The following is a 6,000-nucleotide window of genomic DNA, read 5'->3' as shown; positions in this document are numbered from 1 at the left end:
TCCTTAGGAAACTGAAGACATTTTTCTGGATATTATTGACGCAGTCTTGGCCAACTTTGTTAAAACTGAATAGTTATGCAATCTGGTAAAAAGATTAGGGTAGGGAATTTGTTTTTTCATTCACAGAATATTTGCATAGTATTATGGGCCAAACAATGTTCTAAGCATTTTACATATTTTAATTGATTTAAGCTTTATATCAAGTGTTTGAGGTCTGTATTTTTATGCCAATTTTAGAGATAAATAAACTGAGGCACAGAAATGTTAAGTGCCTTGCCCGAGGTCACAGAGCTTATATCCAGTAGACCTAGAAGTCGCATCTTAGCAGATTGGTTCCAGAGTCCATGGTATACCAAGTAGAAATCTAAGTCTACTTAATGAGAGTAACCCATAATACTGGTTCAAGGAAAGAGGAAATTATACAAGTGAATGAGAACTATTCCGAAGAATGCAGGGTGCTGATTGAAAAGGATATTAAATGTTTAGAGAAATGATTCTTTTTCCACCATCATTCATCTGGGTGAGAGACTATTTTCCTCAGGAGGTTTGATAGAGGGGCTTTTCAAAGACAGTTAATAAAAGTTGTATAAACATTATTTTAGAGCAAAATGATCCTTAAAGATTACCATAACACAGTTCTTAATTGTGTTCTAGGAGTTGAACCAACTGTGGATTTTCTATAATAAAATAATGGTTTTATTGCCTACAAGGTATGGGGTGGGGGTGGGGTTAAGTTTAACAAACAGAATTAACCACTTAAAACTCTTTTCCGTTTTTTTCCCCATTCATATGCCATATATCATGAAAGGTGCTATAAATATAAAAGTGACTAAAACACATTCTTTCCCTATTCATATCAAAGTCTAGAGAGGGGAAGCTTTAAAACATAAATATGCTGCATATTGCCATTTTTCTACACTGTAATTCATCAGGCAGCAATGATAGCATATTCTTCAGTATAATAATGTTTTGTGATATTCCCTCCAAAGCACCAAGAAGTTTGAGAGTCACTAGGTTGGTACCCACCTTCATTTTATAGATTAGGGTGTAAGATTCCCTGGAGGTTATGACTCATCATATCTCATGGTCATGATGTGGTGAAGCCAGGGTTGGGACAGCCCTCATGTCAACAGGTTTCAAACCTATGGTTCTTTTCATATTTCTGACATGTGAAGTAACTATTATTTCCTCTTATTTTTCATCCATACATGGCCAAAATAGAAGATAGTACCTTCTCTTTATTTATTATGAAAAAAATTTGATTTAGGGGTATTTATTTCAGGTCAACTTTTAGTTTTTGGCATTCTACCTTTTATAATGTATTACGTGGGTAATTTAATTTTAGGTAATTGTTCATAGAATGTTTTTTTAATGTTTATTTTTGAGAGAGAGTGAGAGAGAGAGTCAGTGAGGGAGGGGCAGAGAGAGAGGGAGACACAGAATCTGAAGCAGGCTCCAGGCTCTGAGCTGTCAGCACAGAGCCTGACGTGTGGCTCAAACTCAGGAATGGCGAGATCATGACCTGAGCCTCAGACACTTAACTGACTGAGCCACCCAGGCACCCCCATAGAGTATGTATTTTTTTGCCTTTCAAATGTATCAAGATTCAGTATGTTTAAGATTAATTCTCATGGTTTTCAACTTTCGACTTTCTTTGAAAAAAAAAAAGAAAATGGTACAGATAAAAGTGAAACATTTCAAATAAAGTTTATTTGAACGTCAGCTTTATTTCTGCTCCTCTTTCTACCTTTATAGATGTAACCACTGATTTCAGTTTGAGTTCTCACAATTTTCTGTATATTTATATGCCTCTATTATAAATAATAGAAATAGAAAATATACTGCAGTTTGCTTAAGATATATGATATTGTATTGAAAGTATCTTGTAGCTACTTGCTTTTTTTTTAATTCAACAGTAGGATATTAATTTATTTTATTAGACTTGGATCTACCTCATTCTTCCTAGTTGTTGCATAGTATTTCATAGTTTGGATATATAACACAATTTATTTGGCTATCCAAACAATTCCTATTATAAATAATGCCACAATAAATATCTTTATGAGGCCTCTTCATGCCCTGGAGAAATTTCCCAAAATGTCAACTGTAAGCTTAAGAGAAACAGGGCAGTGACCTTTCTAACAAGAAGTTAGTACCTATGCACTGGCTCTCAAGGTAAAAATTCCCTGCCACAAAATGTTAACATTTTGCTTTCATAGGTCAGCTTGGCAGAGGCAATATGCAATATTAGGATTGAAACAAAAGAAAGGAAATTGGCATATACTGAATGGACAAATATTGTAATTTGCTGAGTTAATCAAGAAACATTTGTCAAGGACGTGCCTACCCAGTGTCAGGCTCTGTGTTATGTGGAAAGAAAACAGTGGGGAAAGAGACAGTTACTTTTTTCAAGGAGGTCACAATCATAAAGGAAAGAGGAACAAACATAATTAATGTTGTTTCCTTATGTCACCTAAGTCTTCTTGTAGCGATATGAATAAAGTGGTGTGCAATACACTGGAAGAACTAAAAGGGTGGGAATGTCTATTATGGATTTTCAAGGTGCGACTTCTAACTTGAGATCTGAAGGAAGAGTAGAACATATAGCCATATTCTGGGGGTGGAATGAGGAAGGCATTCCAGGCAAAGGGAATTGCATGTGCAAACATGTAGAAGAAAGAGCTTGTGTATCAGTGGGAGCAGAAGTAGCTTGGTACTGCTAGAGTGTGAATGTGAAACTATAGTATGAAATATGAGGGACATACAAACTGTTGCTAAAGTGTAGTATTTGTTTTTAATGCTTTAATTGTGATGACATCAAAGAAAGCTTTTTTCTCTTTTAAAGTGACCCACCCATACTTAATGTTATAAGTATACTACCCTTGGTCATTTACTCATTGTTCAACAAATATATATTGAGTCATGACCCAGTGCAATATGGTATCTTGGATGTTAAATTAAAATTTCCCTCAAGGAGGAAAATATTCTGAATTAAGTGTAATTTAACACGGTTTGAAATGGATAGGAAGCCAGAAAAGGAAGATAATGAAGATGCAAAATCAGGGGCCAAATCCAAAAAGTCTTTTTTGTGAAGAAAATTAAAAGTCCTATAGTGGTTTATAAGATGTATGTTGGTAATATTTCAGAAGAAGGATTATTATTGGGGGGGGGGAATACTATCACTAGTTTTATAGACCAAAAAATTTAATTGGGGATACTTTTTGCAATGGAATTTTTACAATACCCTGTTGGCTCCATCATTTTATGTGACAGCCCAAATCATAGGTATCATCCTATTCAAGCATTTTGAAAATATGCACTTTATTGTATTTATTTCTCTTCTTACTCACCTCCCTACAGTCCCTTAAGGCTATCTCATTATGTTATATCTTAATGATTCTTTAATTTGAATTTGGTCAAATAAAATATGAAACAACTCTCTCACAACAGCCACTTCAGTAATCAAGATGATAATGAAATAATGAAATGTTAAAATATTGTTTCATTTAAAATAAATGTAATTTAAAATATCATGTCCTCTACTCCAGATTGTTTCCAGACACACAATCGGACACATAATTGGAAAGCATGTCAGTGAATACTATGGAAAATATTAGGGGAAAGGAAAGGTTAGAACTGTAGGAGAAAAGCTTACTGGATTTGAGCTTTGAGTTTGTTGGTTAGTGTATTTGAAGTGGCATATACCTATATGTCAAGAGGGAATTCATTCATTCATAAACAAACAAATATTTGTCAAGTGACTACTTGGTACCTGCAGTCATACTAAGTAAGAAGCACCTGTGATCCTTCATTGACTGATTCAGTAATAGTTGTAAGTTCCTTTTGGATTTGTGAATGATTGTCAGTAGACATTCCCTGGACATCTTTGTTTTGTAGTTTTTCTTGCCCTTGATGGCAAACCTGTGATCTTGAGCTCAGTAGAAAGTAGTTGAATGATTGACAATTATGATTTATACTTAATATTTCATATCTCATTACATTTTAACAGTAATGCTGCCAATAATACTTAAAATTTTGTTTGATTTTGGAGAGTTATTTTGTTTTATCCATTCATTTTTTTTATCAATTTATACTTGGAACTTTTTACATGGATGAAAGTTTTATTGTCCACAGAGATAGCTTAGTTTCTGTTTTCAGTGTTAGTTTACTTTACTAAAATTGCAAAATGTTTAATGAATACTGGATTTTAATCCTAAACTATTTTCAGTGAAAGACTACAGTAGCTTACCACAATTTTCTGAGAGAGTTGAATAGAAATTTAAGGCCTGACCTCCTACCACCCTCTCCCTCTTTTTATTGGTGATATAATTTCTCTGCAAAATTCACGTGATGGAAAAAGAAAAAAAAAAAAAAACCAAAGGGAGAAAGTGGATTAGTAGGAAGCTTGAGGAAAAGAAAGGTGTCAAGATCCTTCAAGTATAAAATCAAATTTGAAACACTTGACACTTCTAAGAGGCTAGGAAGCTAGGTAGATAAGGTTGCATACAGAAAAGATAGAATTCATAAGAAGTTGTAAGTGGGAAGAAACATAATGGCATGAGTGGAGGAAAAAGTAAACTATTGCCCATAATATGATGTAGTGCAAAAGTAAAGTATTGGGGAATTATTTCTTTAAGTAATTACCACACATACACACACCACCCTACGAAGATGTTCAGTAGTAAATGTACTCACTTAGGTGTGTATCTCCTTCCTTCCTTCCCTTTCTTCCTCCTCTACTCTTTCTTGTATTATTGTTATTGGTGTTCTTTTGTACTTGTTCAATCCTGACTGCTCAATAATAAGCTATGCTAGGATAAAGGTCGGAAGAGGACTGTGTTTGTACATTCTCTATCCCTATGGAACTCAGCATGTGACCTTAAACATGTATGGCAAACTTATTCAGAATATTTTTGTTGAACAAAGAAATGTGTGAATGGGTGACTGAGGTGAATGAATGGATGATGAAAAAAATGAATGAGTGAAAAAAATGAATGAAGAAGATATATTTTGGAAACAATGCAACTTAAACTTAAATCCTGGAAACACTATTGCATGTACAGTTTCTTAAGAAACAGATTCTGAAACAGAGATCAAAGTTTATTAGAAATGCTATATGAGATCAACACCTATGGGGAGATGGGGACATGTGCCTAGGCCTAAGGAGGGGTTGAGACACAAGTCATTTGCAGCAGTAGCCTCAGCTGACCCCACGTGGGGCCAGGACTTTATGCCCCTGCACAGGCTAGTCATCTGACAAAGGCTGTCCTCAAAGAAGGGTCATGAATGTGGACAGAGATTTCAATTGATACCGTAGTGAGAAAGACTGAGCAAGGGAATGGATGTTTTCATCCTGTGGATGGAGATCTAGAAGTGAACCACAACGTCCACTACCAACACCACCACACGAATGATCTTTACCATTTCTTTAGAAGGTAGATCGAGGGCCAATAAACGGACAGGGGAAAGATTTCAGCTCAAGGAAATATATTCACACAATTTTCATAATTTTAAAAAGCTTTAGAATGGAAATATCCCAACCAAGCCTGGCTAGTCTTTTGTTACATAAGTATTAACCATCAGAGGGCAAAGGGAAAGAAGTAGGATTTAGGATAATTCCTGACTCGGAAGGTCTGATATTACACATATAGACATATATCTGTCTAATTTTACATATCTGTCTAAATTTACATATATGTATATACATATATATCTACATCAAATTCACACTCAAATTTAAGACATTTATACTGATTTACTATTTTTATCATAAAGTTAATTCATCATAACTCCAGGATGAACCTATGAATAACACTAATTAGAATCTTGGGAATATTCGGGGCCATGTGTGAATAAGAGTGTATATTTCTCTCAAAGGTAGTAAACATCTAAGGCAGGGATATGGGGGAATTTGAAGACTGGGAGAAATATAGAGCACACTGAGCATGTAGTGAGTTTAATTCAGCTAAATTTCTCTATGAGAGAGCTACTCTGTGCTTT

Source organism: Panthera leo, chromosome C2, assembly GCF_018350215.1.
Source record: "Panthera leo isolate Ple1 chromosome C2, P.leo_Ple1_pat1.1, whole genome shotgun sequence".
NCBI classification, from domain to species: domain Eukaryota; kingdom Metazoa; phylum Chordata; class Mammalia; order Carnivora; family Felidae; genus Panthera; species Panthera leo.
The sequence above is the reverse complement of the archived record's forward strand: the minus strand, read 5'-3'. Positions refer to the sequence as shown.